Genomic DNA, 20,913 nt, shown 5'->3' with positions numbered 1-20,913 from the left:
AGCACATTTCATTAAATTAGAAACTCAGTACATGTTTCATTAAAATAGAAACAGATAGCACAAAGATATTCTCTTATAGAGCAACCATTGTCACATCAGATGGGTCCCCCACCCTGTTTTATCCATTCTCTTGATGAAAAACGATTGATCTGAAGCAAAAATAAATTACCTATAGCAACACAGAAATATAAACAATACAATAATAAATAATTATAATTATGATTAATAATATAATAAACAATATAGTAATAAAAAACAACGGGAGTACAGAAATCCTTTGTAAAATTTTTCTTTTATTATTGCTTTGTTTTCAAATTACATCTTGAATCTGATGATATACTAGACTTTTGTTTACCATCATCCAAATATTTAAACAATTTTCCTTTCTCAGTAGGAAGCAGCAGAGTTTTTAGATAAGAATGTGGTTTCTGCAGTCCAGTAGCCTGAGTCTGAATTCTTCACTTTATTAGACGTGATGTTGGAGAAATTATTCAACTTCTCTATGTCTACGTTGTCTCATCTGTAAATTAGGGTTATTATCTTTCTCATAGAGTTCTTATGTAGTAAAGTACATAAAACAGCACCTCACATTTAATAAATGGTAAATTGCTGCTACTAGTCATTCACTACCGTGCTTTGGATTCATTTCTTCACATTCATATAATAAACAATTCTATGAGGTAGTTATTATTCCGTTTTACTGGAAAAGACATATTACTCCTGGACCCACAGTTAAGCACATCCAATTTCAACTCACGTCTTTAAGTCCCTGTGGCAGGTTCTGATTTCTGGAGCCTGATTCTGAGACAGAGATCTTAGTAACCGGAAGTTTAAGGGGCGTGCTCGGGGGCGACATCTGTTGGCCGAGGGAGCAGTTGCACGATGATGCAGCACCTGTGGCCGCAGCCAAGGCCACCATACAGGAGCTCCAGCACAGGCCTGGCCCTCCAGCGTTAAACCTCAGTGGGGCAAGAGGTTGGCTGTTGGGCGGAATCTGCAGTCCTTGGATGTAGGCTGCCCCGAACAGGGGTGTGGGTTTGGGCAGAGCAGCTCTCTTCAGCCAAGGGCTATCTCCAGAGAGGGTCTCAGTTGAAGAAGGGGACAGCAGCAGCCAACATTCCCAGCAGCTGGGGGCGTAAGCACTTCGGTCTCCAGGGCGGGGATCTGAGCAGGGGGTCAGGAGGGCCACACCTCTTCCGTCTTTGGAGGGTGCCCACGGTTGTCTCATGGCCCATGGCGGTTCTTTTGCCCAGAATCTCTCAGACCCCATTTGTGTTGGGGGAGTCTAGGAAGCATGTGGATGGACTGTTTCTGTGAACTACACAAGGTGCTTGGAGACTTGAGACAGCACAGCTGCTGCTAACCAGCGTCAGACCTGAGTAAATCACCCATAGGCCCTGGCTGCCCAAGTTTATAGTCTCCTTACAGCTGGCTATAGGACTGCTCATTTAAAAATGCTTAAATAGAACAAATTTTTAAAAATCCAATCTTGGAGCAAGCACTTTTTATGGTGTTTATGTCATGATCCATAGGCTAGAACTACAGAATTTTAAAACCGGAAGGGGCCTGAGAGATCCCATTCCTCCATTTGGGTTGGGTTGGCAGGGAGTGATTTAGTCAAGGTCACACAGCAAGTTAACAGTTACACACAATGGGATTGGGACCATAAGCATGAAAATTGATATTCTCAAGTAGAGGTTAGCTGTTTGCCAAAGAAATTATAAAAACAAATTCTTGGCTGAAAACTTGAAAGGATAGGTTTGGAATGTTATCTTAATGCACACTACAATCTTGGAGTTTCTTGTCATATCCTAGATAAAGCACTATGTTTATATTTTACTCATTTCCATGCAAAATGGCTTCTAAAACTAAATGCCAAGAATTCTCACTGACACTGTGTAGTTCACATTTCATTGATTATATTTTGTTATTTTACTATTTTACGATTAAAACCATCCTCTACTCCTAGCACTATAGCTTTTCCCTATGTAACTGATACAATGCCATAAATACTGTGTGGTATTGGCAATCTCTGAAGAATGAATTTTAAGTTTGACAGTGGAGTCTTATCTTAAAATTACTTTCAGAAAACATATCAGACACACAGAGCTGTCAGGTTTAAAACTGTACCACCAATTTTATGTTAACTTATTATCTCAATATTCTCTGGCACATGGATACACTTATAATCACAAAGATTAGTGCTTAGCAAAAAAAAAAATTTTTAAGTTTTCATTACCTCCTCAGTACACTACCTGGTTGGAGTTAGACGTTTAAAAATCCATATGATTGTTCAGCTCGTCAGCAATGTTAACCCTTAAATTTTCAGCAGAAAACCTAATGAACAGTATTTGATGACTAGAGTTTAGAGTTGAGGTTCAGAGCACAGACTGACAATCCATACTGCCTGAGGTCAAAGCCTAGTTCCACCAGCTGTGTAACTTTGGGCAGGTTATTTAACCTCTATAAAATGGGAATAATATTTGTACTTGGTTTTTGTGTTTCTTGTAAGGATTATATGAGATAATACATGCAAAGGGCCTAGAATGGTGTCTATACACAACAGTGCTCAGCTGATGCTCTGTCATTTAGAATGTGCTTTTTAAACTATAAAGGATTAATCCTTTTACAAGGAAAGTTAAAGATGCAGATTTGAAGACTAGATACACCTAAGTGATCCTGTTCAGTTTTTGATGCCTACAATGGAGCTCCTAGATGAAACAGAATCATAAGCCTCATTAGGCTGTAAGTTCAGATTCTAAAGATTTATTCCACAGCCTGATATGCATAATATATGAAGCAGTAAATTCCCAGCTTTTAACTGTAAGACATTTGATTCTGGAAATCCAAGAACCATGTTCTAATAGTGAGCTCTAAAAATCATTCTCAGCGTAACTCCATGAAAGCAGTGACTATGCCAACTTTGTTCACTAGTGCGTACCCAGCCTTTTGCATACTGGCATTAGTACAAATTTAGTATGTGTAGAATGACTAACCAATTGACTATAAAAGGCAATGCCCTTTAATTCATAGAATTTTAGAATTAGAGGGGGTCACCTGCTAATGGTGTCATAAATAAGGAACCTGAGGATAAATGACTTAGAACTAATTAAACGATTAACTAGGTAGAAGCAGGATCCAAGATGTTGACTCCAGGCCTTGGACCTCAAAAAGTGATTGCCTTCTGCAGATTTTTGTTAAATGTATTCTTAGAAACACCAGTCTCTTGGGATAGTCATGGAGTAAAGAGTGGGAGTTGTTCTGTGGGCAAAAGTTTGGAGAAATGTGGGCTTAAACTAATTAAATTGTGAATTTCAGCATTCTGGAGAAGGTTTGGCTATAAAACCCCTTTAGAAATGAGGATCTTTTGGAATTGATGGTCCATGAAACACATGGGAGAAGACTGACCAGTAGGTTTCAATAAATACTAACCATGCGCTGACTAGATGCAAGTATCATTATAGAAACTATACAAAAAGTTAAGGTGAGTTAGACACCAAAGACATCCTGGGGCATTTCTGGAAGTGGAGCAGGGTAAGGAAGTGGCAAGGGCAAGAGAGAATTATGAAAAGGCACATATAATTTTAGTCTATGCCTGAATTTGGAAACAATCATGAGAAAGGCTCAAATAAAAATGCTACAGGGATTCAAAGTTGAGAGTTCCATGGAAGAAACAGCATTTGAGATGAATCTTGAAAGATGGATGTGAGTTCCTTCAGTAAATGTCTGCTAGTTTTTGTTTATCTGAAACTAACTTTATTTTACTCTCATTTATGAAATGTGGCTTTTTTGGATGTGCAATGGATAATTATTTCTCATCAACACTTTGAATAATTATTCCACAGACTCCCTGCATCCTCTATAACTCTTGATAAGCCTAACAGTCTAATTGTTAGTCCTTTGCAGTCCTTTTCTCTGCAAGTTGCTTTTAAGATTTTCTCAGCGTCTTTGGAGTTCCCCAGTTGCCCTATAAGGCATAAATTTCCTTTTTAATTTATCTTTCCAGGGATGTACTGTATTTCCTAAAGCCTAGGTCTTTCTACTGGTTCTGAAAAATTCTCAGCTATATTTGCTTCAGATATTATTATATTATCCATCCTCTCTACTTTCAAACCTGCAATTAAAATTTTAATGATTAGATTATTAAACTATTAGAACATCTCATTCTATCTTCCATATCTTTAAATTTCTCTTTCTTATTTTCCATTGCCTTTTTTCCTGTGCTACATTTTGGATGTTTTCTTCAAATATTTCTTGAATTCACTAATTATCTCTTCAGATATTTAACATGTTCGTTCATTAAATGTTTACTTTCAACCATTTTATTTTTGTCTCTTTTTTATTCTTTTCCAAATCATTTTTTGTTTTCTTATCTTTGGTTTTCCACTTCTTATTTCTTTAAATTTGTCAAATGTAGACATTCTATGTTAGATAGTCAACAGAATGTAGTGGTGAAGAGTGCAGACTCTAGAACCAACTGTCCGAATCCAGATTGTAGCTCTACCACTAAAGCTACCCAGGTGGTGCTAGTGGTAAAGAACCCACCTGCCAATGCAGGAGACACAAGAGACATGAGTTCGATCCCTGGGTCAGAAAGATCCCCTGGAGCAGGGCATGGCAACTCACTCCAATATTCTTGCCTGGAGAATCCCATAGACAGATGTGTGGGCTACAGTCTATGGCGTAGCAAAAGAGTTGGGCACAACTGAAGCAACTTAGCATACACACACCACTTAAGAAAGGCTGACCTGGAATAAATTACTTGGTCTCTCTGTGCCTCAGTTTTTTCCTTTATAAAATGGGGATAACAGTAGTACTTGCTTCATAGTGTTGTTATGGGAATTAAATAAATTGGAAAAAAAAAAAAAACTTTACAACAGTGCTAGCACTTAATAATTGCTCTAAACACTTTTATAAATGAAAATACACATCCAAATTTCTTGGGGTCTAAACTAGATGCTTGTTTTTCCAGTGACTCACTCTCTCTTGGTGGTCTGCCTCCTTCTGTGCTCGGTGATCTTGGATTCAAACTCATACTTGGTGACTTTTAATGGCTTTCCTAGTGCGTATTTGTATTTGCTTCTGTTGGGAACAGAAGGAAAACACCAGCCTGAGAACATACTTCACCCCTTTTGGAGGGTCCTGGCCTAAGGAGGAAGTGTCAGACTCTTGGCTTCCCCATCTTCTGATGCTTTAGGGTTCATGCTGTGCTCAATGGTTCTGGCCCTTAGGACAACCCAGTTTTCTTATTTTCTTAGCACTCTTGGTTCCCAGTTCTGGTTCCAGCCCATATTTGAGGATAAGAGCTGTCCCTGTGACTTTACTACTTACAAGCCCAACAGTCCATTTAAAAAGTGATCCAGGAAATTCCCCAGTGGTCCAATAATTAGCATTGTACTTCCACTGCCGAGGCCTGAGTTCAGTCTCTGCCTGGGGAACTGAGATCCTGCAAGCCAGGTAGCAAAGAACAACAACAACAAAAAAGAAACAAACAAAAAATCCAGTTCTTTTGTACTTGGAAGGCCTTCTGAGTATCTAGTTATCTATACTGCCAGAAGCTACCTCCTGCTTTGAATCAGTCAGCATGGGTTACCTTATGCTGCAGCAACAACCAACCTCCAGTGGCTTAGAAAAACAAAGGTTTGTTTCCTTTTATGCTACACGTCCATCCCAAGTCAGTCGGGTCTCTCTCTCCATGTGATCCTTACTCAGGGATTCAGGCTGATGGGGCTTGGATTCTCTGGAAGAACATCAGTCCTGTAATGGGAGCGAGAAAATACAGCGACTCATACTCTGGTTGTTAAGGGCTTCCATCTGGAAGTGACCCACATCATTCACTTTTAATTAGCCAAGGCAAGTGCTCGGGCCACACCTAACTCCAAGGAGGTGCTTAGGAAGGAGAACTGGAAATATCAGTGAACATCACTCACAATTACTACACACTTTTTACACCTAATATTATAAACATCCTTATGTTCTCATATGGGCTGCCCTGGTGGCTTAGCGGTAAAGAATCCGCCTGCAATGCAGGAGACGTGGGTTTGATCCCTGGGTCAGGAAGATCCCTTGGAGAAGGAAATGGCAATCCACTCCAGTATTCTTGCTTGGAAAATCCTGTGGACAGAGAAGCCTGGCGGGCTACAGTCCATGGGGTGGCAAAAGAGTCGGGACACAACTTAGCAACTAACCAACAAGAGTTCTTATATGGATTTGGTAACTAATCTTTAAAAATATTATTATGAAGCTCTGCAACATAAAGAATGTAAAAAGGATATTATAATGTGTGTATGCTCAGTCGCTCAGTGCTGTCCAATTCTTTGCAACCCCATGGATTGTAGCCCGCCAGGCTCCTCTGTCCATGGGATTTCCTAGGCAAGAATACTGGAGTGGGTTGCCATGCCCTCTTCCAGGGGATCTTCCTGACCCAGAGATCGAATCCACGTCTTCTGCATTGGCAGGCGGATTCTTTACCATTGAGCCACCAGGGAAGCCCCAAACATAACATTTATTTTCTTTTAAAGAGATGATGAAGGATGTTCTGGAGAGAGAAGGCAGAGGGAGGATGTCTTTGAGAACTGATGAGTCTGCGAGAAGAAATTTCCCATCAGGAAAAAGTGCAGAATCATCTAGAGGGGATTCATCCCCTGCCTCCTGGCAGGGTCTGGAAAGGCAGCATCTGGTGTGGAGGGGCTGCACATGCTAGCCCCAGGGGACGTACAGAAGTACCTGGTCAGCCTGGATCAGAGGGCAGGGATTTGACTTATCAGCAATTAGAGCAGGCCTTAGCATGTGGTTAGGTGTTCAATAAATATTTGTTAAGTAAGTGAATGATGATGATAAGGCCAGGCCTTGGTGTTGCATAAGAACCTGGACTTCTGCATGAGCATGTGGTTTGCAGAGAGGGAGGCGGCTACCTTTCTCACAGGCTAGGCAGGACGGGACTTGGAGTCAGAATTAGGCTGATCTGGCTTCCCCAGTGGGTCAGCCCTAAAGAATCTGCCTGCAGTTCAGGAGAGGTAAGAGACGTGGGTTTGATCCCTGGGTGAAGAAGATCCCCTGGAGGAGGAAATAGCAACCCACTCCAGTATTCTTGCCTGAAAAATTCCATGGACAGCGGAGCCTGGAGGGCTACAGTCTGTGGGGTCACAAAGAGTTGGATATGACAGAAGGACTGAGCACAAGTGTGAAGGAAAATAATAGCAGCGTCTTGCACACTTGTTAGGTATATTCTTAAACTATTTCCCTGCATCCTTTATAATGTGTTATGTAATATATCATATTTGTAAATGTAACTTATTTGCAAATAAACAATAGATATTTATTGACTAGTGGATAAAGAATTTTCAGCACATTACTCATGAACAGGGTGCAGTGAAGTGAAGTGAAGTGAAAGTTGTTCAGTCATGTCTGACTCTTTGTGACTCCATGGGCTATACAGTCCCTGGATTTCTCCAGGCCAGAATACTGGAGTGGGTAGCTGTTCCCTTCTCCAGAAAATACTCCCAACCTAGGAATCGAACCCAGGTCTCCCACATTGCAGGTGGATTCTTTACCAGTTGAGCCACCAGCAAAGCCCCACTCATGAACAGGGTAAGAGCTGTAATTCTCAAAGTGAAGGTACAAAAGCTTCAGACATGCTCCCCAAGGGCAGCCTTGGGTGTGAGTCTAGTCTGTGGTAAACCAACAGGTGCCCCACTGGTCTTACCCAGGCTTTGAGGCCACAGGTTGCAGTAGAGAGGGTTAGGGGTGCATATAGCATACTTGGGTTCTATTCTTAGCCCTGCCACTACACTGTCTCAGGTAAAACCTTCAATCTCTTCTGTAAAACAAGTGTTGGGTTCAATGGTCCCTAAGACAGGGCTGAAGTTCAGCCTATATGCCCTGGGTCTGGCTATTCCAATCATCCCCAACTGGTTCAGGTATCTACTATCCACTGCTTAAATGTTTTGAATGTCATCCCTACTCTCAAGTCTTTGCCACGTGAGGACAAGTCCCTCGCAGGTTTGCAGCAGACAGCGGTAATCTGGCTTCTCAGAAACAGAAGAATCACAAGAACCCATCCAAAACATTAGCTTATCCTGATTATAAATATTACTCCTGATGATTCCAGGAGCAATTGCTACGTGTCATATAAAACTGACTTCTTATCGCTGACCCTGTGCTTCAATTTTCCATTTTCTAACCTCCTCTAAATTTGGTCTTTCTCCCTTTACTATAAAGTAATATTTTCCTTGGCTTCAAAACATGTGGACACCTTCCCCATAGTTGTGGAAATAATGGGAGGCTTGAGTCCAGAGCATCTGAGGTTCTCTCATGGAGCCTCACTGTTGCTCCTTGGGAGAAATCAAAACACAAGAAAGAAGGCGCTGCTGTAGCCAGACAGCCAAAGAGTAGTTTGTATTCTTTCATCTCCCTGTACCTTTGCCAAGAGTGTTTCCTCTGCCTGAAAAGTCCTCTCTATGCCCTTTCTTCGGTTAAGTTTCTATCTGCTCTTCAATGTCCCCGGTCTGTGGTTATTTTACTTCCATAACATTTGCACACCTTGCTGTTACAGAACTTAGCACTCTGTAGTACCATTTGTAAGTCAACTTCCCAACTTGGAGAATTTACACCGTCTGGAAAACCTGTGTTCATTTTTTTAAATTGGAGGATAATTGCTTTACAAAGTTGTGCTGGTTTCTGCCATACAACAATGTGAATCAGCCATAAATATATATGTGTATGTGTACATATATATCCTCCCTCTTGAGCCTCCCCCCCTCAACCCACTCCTCTATTCTTCACAGAGCTCTGGGCTGGGCTCCCTGTGTTATATAGCAGCTATCTATCTTTTAAAAATCTTATTTATTTTATATATATTTGGCTGCGCTGGGTCTTCATTGCTGCGTGGGCTTTTCTGCAGTTGCGGTGAGTGGGAGCTACTCTCTGGTTGCAGTGCGTGGGCTCCTCATTGTGGTGGTGTCTCTTGTTGTGGAGCACGGGCTCGAGGGTATGCGAGCTTAAGCAGTTGCAGCACGTGGACTCAGCAGTTGTGGCTCCTGGGCTCCAGCACGCAGGCTCAGTAGTTGTGGTGCTCAGGCCTAGTTGCTCAGCAGCGGGTGAGATCTTCCTGGATCAGGGATCAAACCCGAGTCTCCTGCATTGGCAAGCAGATTCTTTCCCACTGAACCCCAGGGAAGCTCCAGCTATCTGTTGTACACATGGCAGTGTATATATGTCAATGTTACTCTCTCAGTTTGTCCCACCCTCCCCTTCCCCCTCTGTGTTCACAAGTTCTTTCTCTACATCTGCATCTCTATTCCTGCCCTGCAAATAGGTTCATTAGTACCACTTTTCTAGATTCCATATATGTGCATTAATAAGCAATATTTTTCTCTTTCTGACTTCACTCTGTATAACAGGCTCTAGGTTCATCCACCTCAGTTCAACTGACTCACATTCGTTCCTTTTTATGATTGAATAATATTCCATTGTATATATGTACCACAACTTCTCTATCCATTCATCTGTTGATGGACATCCAATTTGTTTTCATGTCCTGGTTATTGTAAAGAGTGCTGTAATGAACACTGGGGTACATGTGAAAATCTGTGTTCTAATATCTAGCATGACACTCTCCCTTTCATATCTTTACAGAAGACACAGTATTATCACCTACGCTCCTTTGGTCAGCCAGTCTGGGTCATACCATTTCCAGAACACAAAAGCAATGGCAGAAAGGGAGCCCAGAACAGAATAAACAACACACACTGCAGGCCCCATTCAACTCAGCTCACCGGCTGGAAGCAGCCACAGTACTGTGTTAAGAACACTCAGAATAGCTCCTTTGCTCTAGATTTCATTGGCTGACAGCAACTGATGACCCTCAAAAACTGGGACACCCACTGCAATTTTATTTTGAAAAATATCTCAGATATAAGTAGTGTTATAATGAATTGGTTTTGAAGGGGGTACTACTGAATATTAAAATTATTTCCTGGAATTTGATTCTCAGAGGTTCTGTACCTATCAACAGTAAATCTTTACTTAAATTACCTTGACAGGCTTTCTGTTCCTGTGCCACCAGGCAATCCTATGAAAACAGTATGCCACCTGTATTAGTGTTCTCCAGAGAGGACCAAAAAGATGTCCGTGTATACACAGAAAAAGATTGTAATGAATAACCTCACATGATTATGGAGATTGGCAAGTCCAAAGTCTGCAGGGGTGGTAGGCCATAGGCTGGAGACCCAGGAAGGAAGTGCAGTTTGAGTCCAAAGGCAGTCTGGTAGCAGAATTCCCTTTTCTCTATTGAGACCTTCAACTCAGTGGTAGAAACCCATGTTATCTTTTCTGAGACCTACCCACATTATAAAGGGTTAGCTGCTTTATTCAAAGATTTAAGTATTAATCTCAATGAAAACAATACCTTCACAGAAACATCTAGAATGATGTTGACCAAATATCAGGTACTGTGGCCTAACCAAGTTGACACAGAAAATTAACCATCACATCCCTCATGTCCGATCGTTATCAGTGGCTGCCTTGAGGACCACATTGCCTATGACTGAAGCCACATCCAGTCTCAACAGGAAAGCACACTCTTATGAACTAGTGATGTCTGCTCTGAGCACAGAAGGAAAGAGAGGCAGCCTGGGTCATAGATTTCTTATTCCTACAATAGAAGTTTGGTTTGTATTTACTGAATGAGCAAGTGACAAATCTTGCCCATTTTGCCATTTAACCTCGGACAAACCTTGATTCAAGATGTGTTCAGACTGAATTGTTTGACATCAATCAGGCAAGCTGATCAAATTCTCCTGCTCCCTGTGTATATGCACAAGAATGCTCCTAGCAGCTTCATTATTAACATCCCAAAACTAGAAATAACCCGGAATGTTCATCAATGGTATGTAGGTAAATAAAAAATATTGTGCTATAATAAATATGAACTGTAACTACATATAACCTGGATGACTCTTACAAACACAAGGTTGAGCAAAAGAGCAAAAAGAACAAGGCATTAATTCCATTTATCAAGTTCCAACACATAAAATTAAATTCTGTTCTATGTAGATGCATACTTAAGTGCTAAATAGTTGTTTAAAAAAAAAAGTTATGGTTCCCATAAAATGTCTGATAGTGGTTATCTCTAGGAGCATGAGAGATGCTATGAGGGGAGAATTCACAATATTACACTTCTTGATTTGGGTTTTAACTTTAAAACACATGTTAAAATGCTTTTTTTTATGAGTGTTAAACAATCAAAAAGTTTAATTTTTTCCCCCTAAGCTTCCCTTATGCCAATTCCTAAAAAAAAAAAAAAAGAAAGAAAGAAACAGGCTGGTGTAGAATTAAAAGAAAACTCAGCTACAGTTAGTGTCAGTTCAGGCCTATAGGGGGAGCTCTCATGCCCTCCAGGCATCCTCAATTGCCTCGAACAAGAAGAGACCACCCTTATGGCTCTCCTACATCTCCCACAGGCAAGTGTTGCCTGCTTCACTGTCCAACTGGAAGGAAAAAACTTCTCTCCCTGAAGGATCGTGCAGCCAATCCCAGACTGGAGCAGTCCAACCAATGAGAAGCTTCCATACTTTGACTCCTAGCTTCCTCCCTCCCAAGTCTCCCCTTTCCCCTATAAAAGCTAGTTTCCCTTCTTTGTTCCCTGGGTTTGCCTATGGTCTTCCATAATTTGATACTCTGAGTTGCAATTCCTCTGGCTATTACCGAAAAAACTCACTTTTGCTGATAAAATAACTGGTGAAAAGTGAAAGTCGCTCAGTCATGTCTGACTCTTTGTGACCCCATGGACTATACAGTCCTTGGAATTCTCCAGGCCAGAATACTGGAGTGGGTAGCCTTTCACTTCTCCAGGGGATCTTCCCAACCCAGGGACCGAACCCAGGTCTCCCGCACTGCAGGCAGATTCTTTACCAGCTGAGCTACAAGGGAAGTCCAAAATAACTGGTGCTATTATATTACTAAAGCTGACACAGGAAACCCCAAGAAGCTGACCCAATCCCTGTGTAGCCTCTGGCCAAAGAGACCAGTGCACTCGCTCTCCAAACTACTTCCCCACTGGTGTCCACTTTGGAGCTTTTTCTGTTTTGCTTCTTTCCCCAGAACAAATGTCTCCATTTTAGTAGTGATTAGATTTACAATATAACAAATTCAACACTTGAAAGTCCTAAAATTCATCCTCAGCGAAACTTGCAAAGCAGCTGCAAAAAAGATGAATGTCACTCATGGGATCAAAAGCCTAGGATTTCGTGGAAAAGTTAAGCAATATGTGCATGCACGGCCTATTCTAAGCTGAAGGCTCTGTCAGAGGATAGTGGCCCTCTGTCTCACTATGAGCTGAAAATGCCTGGGATAACTGGCCTTCAGAAAGCTGCTGGTTCCTGTGCAGAAATCCTGCTAAAAGGACAGGTTCTCATGATTCGCCTTCTAGGATCCTAGGCTGAAAATTCCGAGTTGAGCTTCCAGAGAGTTAGAGAAAAGGCAAAGTGATTTTAAGGGCAGGTGCTGGAGGTTTACTTTCTTCATAGCTTTCAGTACTTAGAAATTTGTAGTTAAATACGCTTTCTTCCCTCTGGAAAACAGATTTCCCCTCTCTCTCACCTCTGCCTGGGGAATAACAAATTTCATATGGAAACCTGAAAACCCGAAGAGAAATATGCAATGCTTCAGACACCTCGTGTCGGACCGGCTGTCACAGACCCTGGTTTGGGTCAGGCTGTTTAAGCTTCTTTGGAACAAGCATTTATCTACTGCGGGGTCATTTTATAGATCCATTAAATCTACATTTTCTCTTGGGCTCCCTTCCTCAGCTCCCCTCAACCCTGCTCTAGTCACACACTCTAAAAACCCCCTTAAGCTCCAGAAATAAATCTCTATAAACTGCCAAGCGTTCAATCAGGCTTTTACTGTATCTCTTTGCAATTAGAATAAATTTACTGCTTGGAGAGATGGGGGGAAATATGCAAGGTACTCCTTGGATAAATACACCGCAGTGAGAAAAGTAGAGACTGTAAAAGTTATCTCAGTGAATTCAACAAGAATCAAGGTCACTGGAGCTGCTACATACCAGGGAATGTTAATTAATGGGCCTGCAGCTGGTGGTACCACTTGGCTGCTCCGCTCCAGCTGCTTGCTCCATATTTCTCTCGTTTGTAGGACCATTCTTGGATCAAATCCCATCTCTTTTTTTCCTCCAAGTACAAAAAGTACATAAGTCTATCCTGGAAGGATGCCAACCTTTCAGAAAACGGAGCAAAGTGTTGTTTCTTGGCTATTTTTATCTCCTTTTTAAAGAGAGGTCACGCTATCACCTCTGGAGCTGGATTACTTGTAATCGGGCATTCAAGCTGTGGTCTGAGGTCACTACTCTGGCACCATCCACGGGGAGGTGTCCTGAAGTCGGAGAGCAGCGACCGGCACTTGTAACTTCCCCTCAAACAAAAATGGAAGGCACCTGAAAAGATGCACCTACCTCCTTCACTGCACAGTCTGCATTTTAAGCTAGGCTGAAGGCAAGGTGAAAATACAACCCAAGGCACTCGATGTCTCTGAGATGAGGAGGGAGAGAGAAAGAAACAGGAGAAAAAGGAGAAGAGAGTGACAGAAGAGCCAGAAAGTATTTCCAGGGTATTTGAATCTGCTGGGAAGCCTTCAATGAGACCAGGCATGTAAACCACTTAGCTGGACACAGGCAGCTATTGTTAATTAAAATAACATTTCAGAGTTGAGGTAGAACAGACGTGTTCAACACGGACTTGGGGCTGCACTGGCTTGGGACTGTATTTAGGCAGTGCGTTATTCTGGTTAAACCTGGACTTTGGAGTCAGGAAGATCTGGTTTGGCGTCCCTGCTCAACCACTTAAGTAGCTGCGTGTCACTTGAGTATTTAGTTATCTCTTTAGACCTCAACTTTCTCATCTGTATAATGGGGCTAATAATAGCATCTGCCTCAAGGCTGCTGAGCAGATCTCATGAAATACAGCATGTGGGACCTTTGGCACAGTGTTTGGTATGTGTTAATCTCAATGAATACTCATCATGGTAATTGGGGCTTTTATGACTGTTTTCATAGGTCAGCAAGGGAAGAATCACAAAAAGTGTTTCAGGAAAAGACTTTGCCTCTCCTGGCAGGTGAAGATGGCTTAAGAAGAGCAGTTTTTCCAAAGCAGTGAAAATGGTCCTGCTAGCCTCTATTGCAGCCGGGCTTGTTTTTCTTCTCATTTGGAAACTTTCTTTCCTTCAGTGTTACACAGTGAGGAGACTGGGCGTTCTTCCCACAATGACAGACATGCAAATCTCGCCCAGAAATAACAGGGAAAATGCCTGACTCTGCTTCTTAAAGGAATTCTCCAGGTAGCCATTAGCCTTAAATTCCAGGCTCAGGGCCCTGGAGATGGCTGCACCCACTCCCCCCAAGCCAGGCGAGCTGTCTTCAATTTGGGCTGGCTCCTTTATGAGAAAGACCAGCTTTACTGAGCCCTTTTTAAAGGGGAGAAAAAAAAGAACATTCTAAAAAATTAGGAACTGTTCTCCATTACTACTTCCAAACTGTAAAATGATATTTGGGCCTTTTAAAAGACTTGGGAAATTTACTGAAATTAAGGAATATGGATTTAAAGGGAACCTTGGGGGATTAGATTTTTTTCTTCTCTTTGAAGCATTTGAAACAACTTTAATCTGCTTTCAGAGTGCTATGCAATTTGGCATGGCATTCTGGGAGAGTGTTGTTGCGTTCTTCCTGGAACTGATACTTTTGCGCCCCTTTTAAAACCCATTTGGAGACATATTTAGGGTATTAAAAAAAAAAACTTGAATTTAAAGAACAAGACTATTCAAGGTAAAGGAATGGCTTCTAAGATGCTTCAAAGAAAATTTTAAATTTCTATTTTGGGCAAAAGAAAATCCAACAGAAACCTAGCTGGATATGCAGCCATGGAGATATAACTATTCATATAGAATTTCCTGGTTGTTGGTCCTCTTATGTAATTATATAATAAATGATATGTACTTGACAAAATGCAGAACATTGTATACACACTCATGTAATAGCACTGCTATGGGAGGCAGGCTTTATAGTTTTTATTTTATTGACAAGGAAACTGGAGCTCATGGAGTTCAAATTTGGCTTAAAGAAAATATTGGGTTGGCCAGTAAGTTCATTCAGGTTTTTCCTAAGTTGGTACAGAATCTGAATGAATTTTTTGGCCTACCCAATATATTAATAATATACCGAGAACTTGAACTTGGGATGCTAGGTTTTAATCCCAATATTTTTTCCACAACCCCCCATCACCTTTATCCTTCCATGTGGTCTAAGCAGCCCCAGTCAGCTTTTGATGCCTCAGTTTCCTGGTCTGTGAGATGAGAATAATACCTCTTTAGCTTGCTTTCAGGGACTGGTGGATAGATTTTCCAGGGCCAAGTCTTCCTATGATGTGACCAAGAAACAGTGAATGATACACCTGAATGATATAGTTGGCCTTCATTATCTGTGGGGATTTGATGGCAGGAGCCTCCACAGAAGCCAAAATCGGCGGATGCTCAAGCCCCTTATATAAAATGGTGTATGACAGTGAAGACTCAGTCGGAGGTATTGAGAGTTTTCCCATTCACAGACATGAAGGGCAGACTGCTGAGCCCAAAGAAATATTGCTAACACCCTGCTACCTCAGGAATGCTCCAGAGCTCTGCAGAAGATACACTCTGAAGCTTTAAAATGACATTGGTTGTAAAGGACAAGTGCAGAATGGTTACAAAACTGGTAGGGGACCTGGAAGCTGTGAGTAATTGTGAATCACTCATGATCCCAGGGGCTGGAGAACCCGCAGAAGGGGCAAATAGGAAAGTGAGGGCACATACTTGTCTGTCTGGGGCCTTAATTCCCTGAAGCCATAAAAGAGGAGATAAGTGTATTATCAAAAGGAGTGGAAACTCAACAGCTATGCAATCCTAGAAGAATGTATGGTTTTAAAATATCTAGGAAAATAAGATATTTCTCCTATTTATTCAGTTATTGCAAAAGTATATCTATTCATTGTCAAAATAATCAATAGAGAAGTGTAGCATGAGAAAGTGACATTTCTTCTTTCATCTGCTCCTCCCCTAACTCACCTACTAAACTTCACTAGCTCCCAATCACATACTCTGTGTCTCCTATCAGTTCAGTTCAGTTCAGTCACTCAGTCGTGTCTGACTCTTTGCGACTCCATGAACTGCAGCACGCCAGGCCTCCCTGTCCATCACCAACTCCCAGAGCCCACCCAAACCCATGTCCATTGAGTCGGTGATGCCATCCAACCATCTCATCCTTTGTCGTCTCCTTCTCCTCCTGCCCTCAATCTTTCCCAGCATCAGGGTCTTTTCAAATGAGTCAGCTCTTTGCATCAGGTGGCCAAAGCATTGGAGTTTCAGCTTCAACATCAGTCCTTTCAATGAACACCCAGGACTGATCTCCTTTAGGATGGACTGGTTGGATCTCCTTGCAGTCCAAGGGACTCTCAAGAGTCTTCTCCAACACCACAGTTCAAAAGCATCAATTCTTTGGCGCTCAGCTTTCTTTATAGTCCAACTCTCACATCCAAACATGACCACTGGAAAAACCATAGCCTTGACTAGACGGACCTTTGTTGGCAAAGTAATGTCTCTGCTTTTTAATATGCTGTCTAGGTTGGTCATAACTTTCCTTCCAAGGAGTAAGCGTCTTTTAATTTCATGGCTGCAATCACCATCTGCAGTGATTTTGGAGCCCAGAAAAATAAAGTCAGCCACTGTTTCCCCATCTATCTGCCACGAAGTGATGGGACCAGATGCCATGATCTTAGTTTTCTGAATGTTGAGCTTTAAGCCAACTTTTTCACTCTCCTCTTTCACTTTCATCAAGAGGCTCTTTAGTTCTTCTTCACTTTCTGCCCTAAGTTTTTCCATTTAATACTGTGTTTGTATGTGTATTCAGGTGCATGTTATACAGATTCACATATGTGTTTTTAAATGGTGTCTCACAGCACCTAGTTTTGCAACTTGCCTTTTTCTAACTTTACAATGTATCATAGATACTTGCTCAAACAGACCTCTCATTCCCTCCCCACAGCTTTACTGAGATACACTTGACAGATCAGAGTGGTATATATCTGAGGTGCTCAATATGATGATTTGGTGTGTATACATACATTGTGAAATGGTTATAATTGACCTAGTTAACATGTCCATTACCTTACATAGTTAGCATATTTTTCTATGTGGTGAAAAGCTCTACTCTCTCAGCAAACTTCAAGAACACAATACAGTAACTAGAGTCACCATGCTGTCCATTAGATCTCCAGGACTTATGCATCACGCAGGACTGAAACTTTGTACATTTTGATGAATATCTCCCCATTTCCTTTAAACTCCAACCTTAGGCAACCGCCACTTTAAAATTTCCGCTTTTATGAGTTCAGCTTTTTTAGAGGTCTCCCTCTCATTCTTTTTAAAGCATGGAGAGGGTTCCATCGAATGGCTATACCATAAGTTTACTTAACCGCCTTTCCATGGATGGAGATATAGGTTACTGCTGTGTTTTTTCCCTCTTAACTGTTACAAATAATGCTTCAGCATATAATAATGAGGGGTTCCCTGGTGGCTCGGGGTAAAGAATCCGCCTGCAGTGCAGGAGCTACAGAAGCCACGGATTCGATCACTGGTCAGGAAGATCCCCTGGAGGAGGGCATGGCAACTCATTCCAATATTCCTGCCTGGAGAATCCCATAGACAGAGAATCCCATGGACAGAGGAGCCTGGCAGACTACAGCCCATAAGGTCACAAAGAGTCGGACACAACTGAAGTAACTTAGCATGCACACATAAAATAATGATGGTTTATTAACATAAAAGAAAACAATCTAGGGATAAATGGGCTAGAACAAATTTGGGAAGATAGTTCACAACAAAACTCTTACTGTTTGAGCCCAGTTTGGGAAATCAGAGGTGAGCAGAACCTTCTCGGTTTAGCTCTTCATTGTGTCACAGTGACAGCTGGCACCGAAGAAAGAACCCAGGGGAAAATGAGGAAGTTAAAGAAAGGAAAAAAGAAAGCACGGCAAGATTTTTGAGAGGTCAGGTGAAGTGAATTAAGGATCATTATCGAATGTACAGAAACTGTACAGAGAAACTAGCTATACAGCTCAGATTGGTGGCATTGTAAGATGGAAAATGATGGTGAGGGTGAGAAAATGTTTGAGCATTTAGTCTCTATGACAATCCCTCCCCACCCCACCAGCATAGGGGCTGTGTCTTAGTCCTTCAAAGCCTTGATACTGGGCATAATTCCTGACAAGCAAAAGGTGTTAATAAGTACTTAAAAAGCAAGGAATACTTCTCTCCAGAGAAGTATTTTGGACATAAGCCAGCAGAACCTATCTGAATGTAGATAAATCTTGATTTGTGATGTAAAAAGTAACTTGAAAATATAAAAATATTATCTTGAGTTGAAATGCAGTAAGTTAAAGAATAGTTTCACCAAAAAGCCTCTGTTTGTAATTTACCTGACATGTTTCTCTGTTACTGTTCTTTGTGTTTTAATTCATTGCCTGCTCAAAAATATATTAAATTGTAACTGGACAATAAATTAAAAAAAATTTTATACTGACCCCATCTTCTTGAACCCATCACTAAGTTGTTTTGTGTCTAGTTGCCACTTCCGTCAGTTGGCTGATTTCTGCCTCTTGGCTTCAGCATCCATGCTCCTAAATGAAGTAAAAAGAATCAAGATGCCCCATGGCACATCTTCAGTCTTGTTAACCAGGAATTCAAGAGAAAAGTTTAAGACATAATCCTATGTGTGATGGTCCTATTGATTAGGTAACTATGTTCCAATCAATCAGAGATCAGATAACTTGACTGGGTGTGTGTGTACATTCCTGAAGATATTTTTATGAGAAAAGGATAAGTGAAAGATAAGCAAACTGATGTGAGGGATTTACTTTTAAAGGAGAGAGAGAGAGAAGAGTCAGCTTGATCATCCTTACCTTCTGCATCAGAGTCAGCAATTTACCAAAAATACACCAAAGGGAAGATTGCCAACCCCTGTTCTTCATCAGTTGAATTCTCCAGGGTGGTAATCCATACTCATTATGACCTTAACATACTAAGGGAAGAAAGATTGAATTAAATTCAGTAGAATTGCTGGTATTACATTTCAAAGCTCCATATATTCATTCATTCCATAAATATGAGCAAAACCACTAGATAACAGAAAGACCATTCTTTAGTCATTCTGAATCAGCAGGATTGTTCTGCAGAGTCTTTTAATGAGTTCAGTACCCCCTCAACCCCGCACCTCCCAAAACTCGCTGAATCCTCTTTCTCCATTTGAGCCGAAGTCCTACTTCATGATGAGACATGCTTCAGAGTGCTCTTGTCTCGCTGGCAGGGCAGGCAGGGCGGAACTGGAAGAGGATGTGAGGAGCCGTAGGAACTGCAGACATTCTTTAGTCACCTTGGCAAAGCAGACATGCTTTACTCTCTAATGGCTGACACAGCAGCAGCAACGGCCGCTATGAGACTCGACTCAACACAACTTGACTACAAGAGCGTTTCAGGTGGTGCTTATATAGGTTATGAGACTGTGCAGTGCTGTACAAATGAGCTCAGCTCTTACATAATCATTATTTGCAAAATGTGGGGCAAGAGTGAGAGGCCGTGGGGAGTGAGAAAGCCTGACTACCACCATCTTGGCTAATTTGCTCTTTCCCTACAGCTCTGAGTTGGCTTATGGAGAGAATTATCTGCAATGTGGTGACCCAATGGCCTTGTAGAAGAGAGAAGAAGTGATCAGTTTAGGAAGTCATCTTTTAAATTGTCATTTTGGTAGGGTTGCTCAGAGGGTAGAGAACTAGGCTGGGGTCAGAAGTCTTGGGTTCCAGGCCTTTATTATTATAGTGCTCTGTGACTCTGGGCTTCAGTTTCCTCATCATAAAATGAAGAGTTCAAAGAGGTGACTGTGGTATGGAGTTTAGTGCCTTCTATTAGTGTATTGTTGTTTTTCGGTCGCTAAGTCATGTCTGACTCTTTCCAAACCCAGAGACTGTAGCCCAGCAGGCTCCTCTGTCTGTGGAATTTTCCAGGCAAGAATACTGGAGTGGGTTGCCATTTCCTTCTCCAGGGGAATCTTCCCAACCCAGGAATCAAATCCATATCTCTTGTATCTCCTGCATCGGCAGGCAGATTCTTTACCACTGCACCACCTATAGGATAAAGGATGCTGATAAAATCATATCAAGGTAAGTTTCCAAATCCTAAAGACTTATGAGTCTTTATAGAAATGAAAACAAAACTCTAGAGATTCTAAGGGGACTCTTCAAGGACACCGGCCCTGGGGTGGGTTTTTCACCCCAAATCAGGTATTCTTTGTACTCAGGGATCCTGGTGAGAGGGCTCCTTCCTAAACTAGATCAGCTGTAAGCCCTGTTCTTCCTGAAGGCCAAGATAACCTGGAGTTTGCATCAAGGTATACATCTGGCATAGGGTGCTCTGCCCAGAAAGATCTCTACTGGTATCCCCCTGAGCTCTATGAGACCCATCCAGGGCACTTAAGCCGGGCTCCATCTTCCCTCAGCTCCCATCTCAAAAGGAAACCTCAGTGTCTCTCAAAGAGAAGCCTTTCATTGGACTGTTGATTGGGGTTGAAACTGAACTCCCTGGCCCTGACTGAAGGCATCATTTGTCTCATAATTGTGACCCATTTGGAGGAGTTAAGAAAGCCTCAGCTCTTGGGCTCTTTACTTCTGTAACCACTGTCAGTCAGGTGATGCCTCTTGTTATCTTTTGGTAATTTTAGGTACCTAGAGTTGTTCTAGAAGAGAATCATAAAGATGAGTTTTCTGAATTGCTTCTCTAATCTAATTAGATTTAAAGGCACTAAGGACCGTATTTTCTGTA

At 41.7% G+C, this 20,913-nt stretch overlaps 1 long non-coding RNA gene across 2 annotated transcripts in view; it reads right to left on the bottom strand.

Moving 5' to 3' along the window:
• Window positions 1-285: 285 nt before the first annotated feature.
• Window positions 286-20,913, bottom strand: part of LOC145526917 (uncharacterized) — a 50,450-nt gene continuing 29,822 nt past the window's right edge. For both annotated transcript variants that reach the window (XR_014069298.1, XR_014069299.1), the window contains 3 exons: window positions 19,002-19,120; window positions 18,624-18,719; window positions 286-5,757 (listed from right to left, as the gene is read on the bottom strand). This is a non-coding gene — a long non-coding RNA (uncharacterized LOC145526917). The remainder of the gene's footprint in view (window positions 5,758-18,623; window positions 18,720-19,001; window positions 19,121-20,913) is intronic.

The sequence above is a fragment of the Giraffa tippelskirchi genome, chromosome 11, assembly GCF_054371585.1.
Source record: "Giraffa tippelskirchi isolate mGirTip1 chromosome 11, T2T-mGirTip1v1.2.pri, whole genome shotgun sequence".
Taxonomy (NCBI): domain Eukaryota; kingdom Metazoa; phylum Chordata; class Mammalia; order Artiodactyla; family Giraffidae; genus Giraffa; species Giraffa tippelskirchi.
The sequence above is the reverse complement of the archived record's forward strand: the minus strand, read 5'-3'. Positions and strand labels throughout refer to the sequence as shown.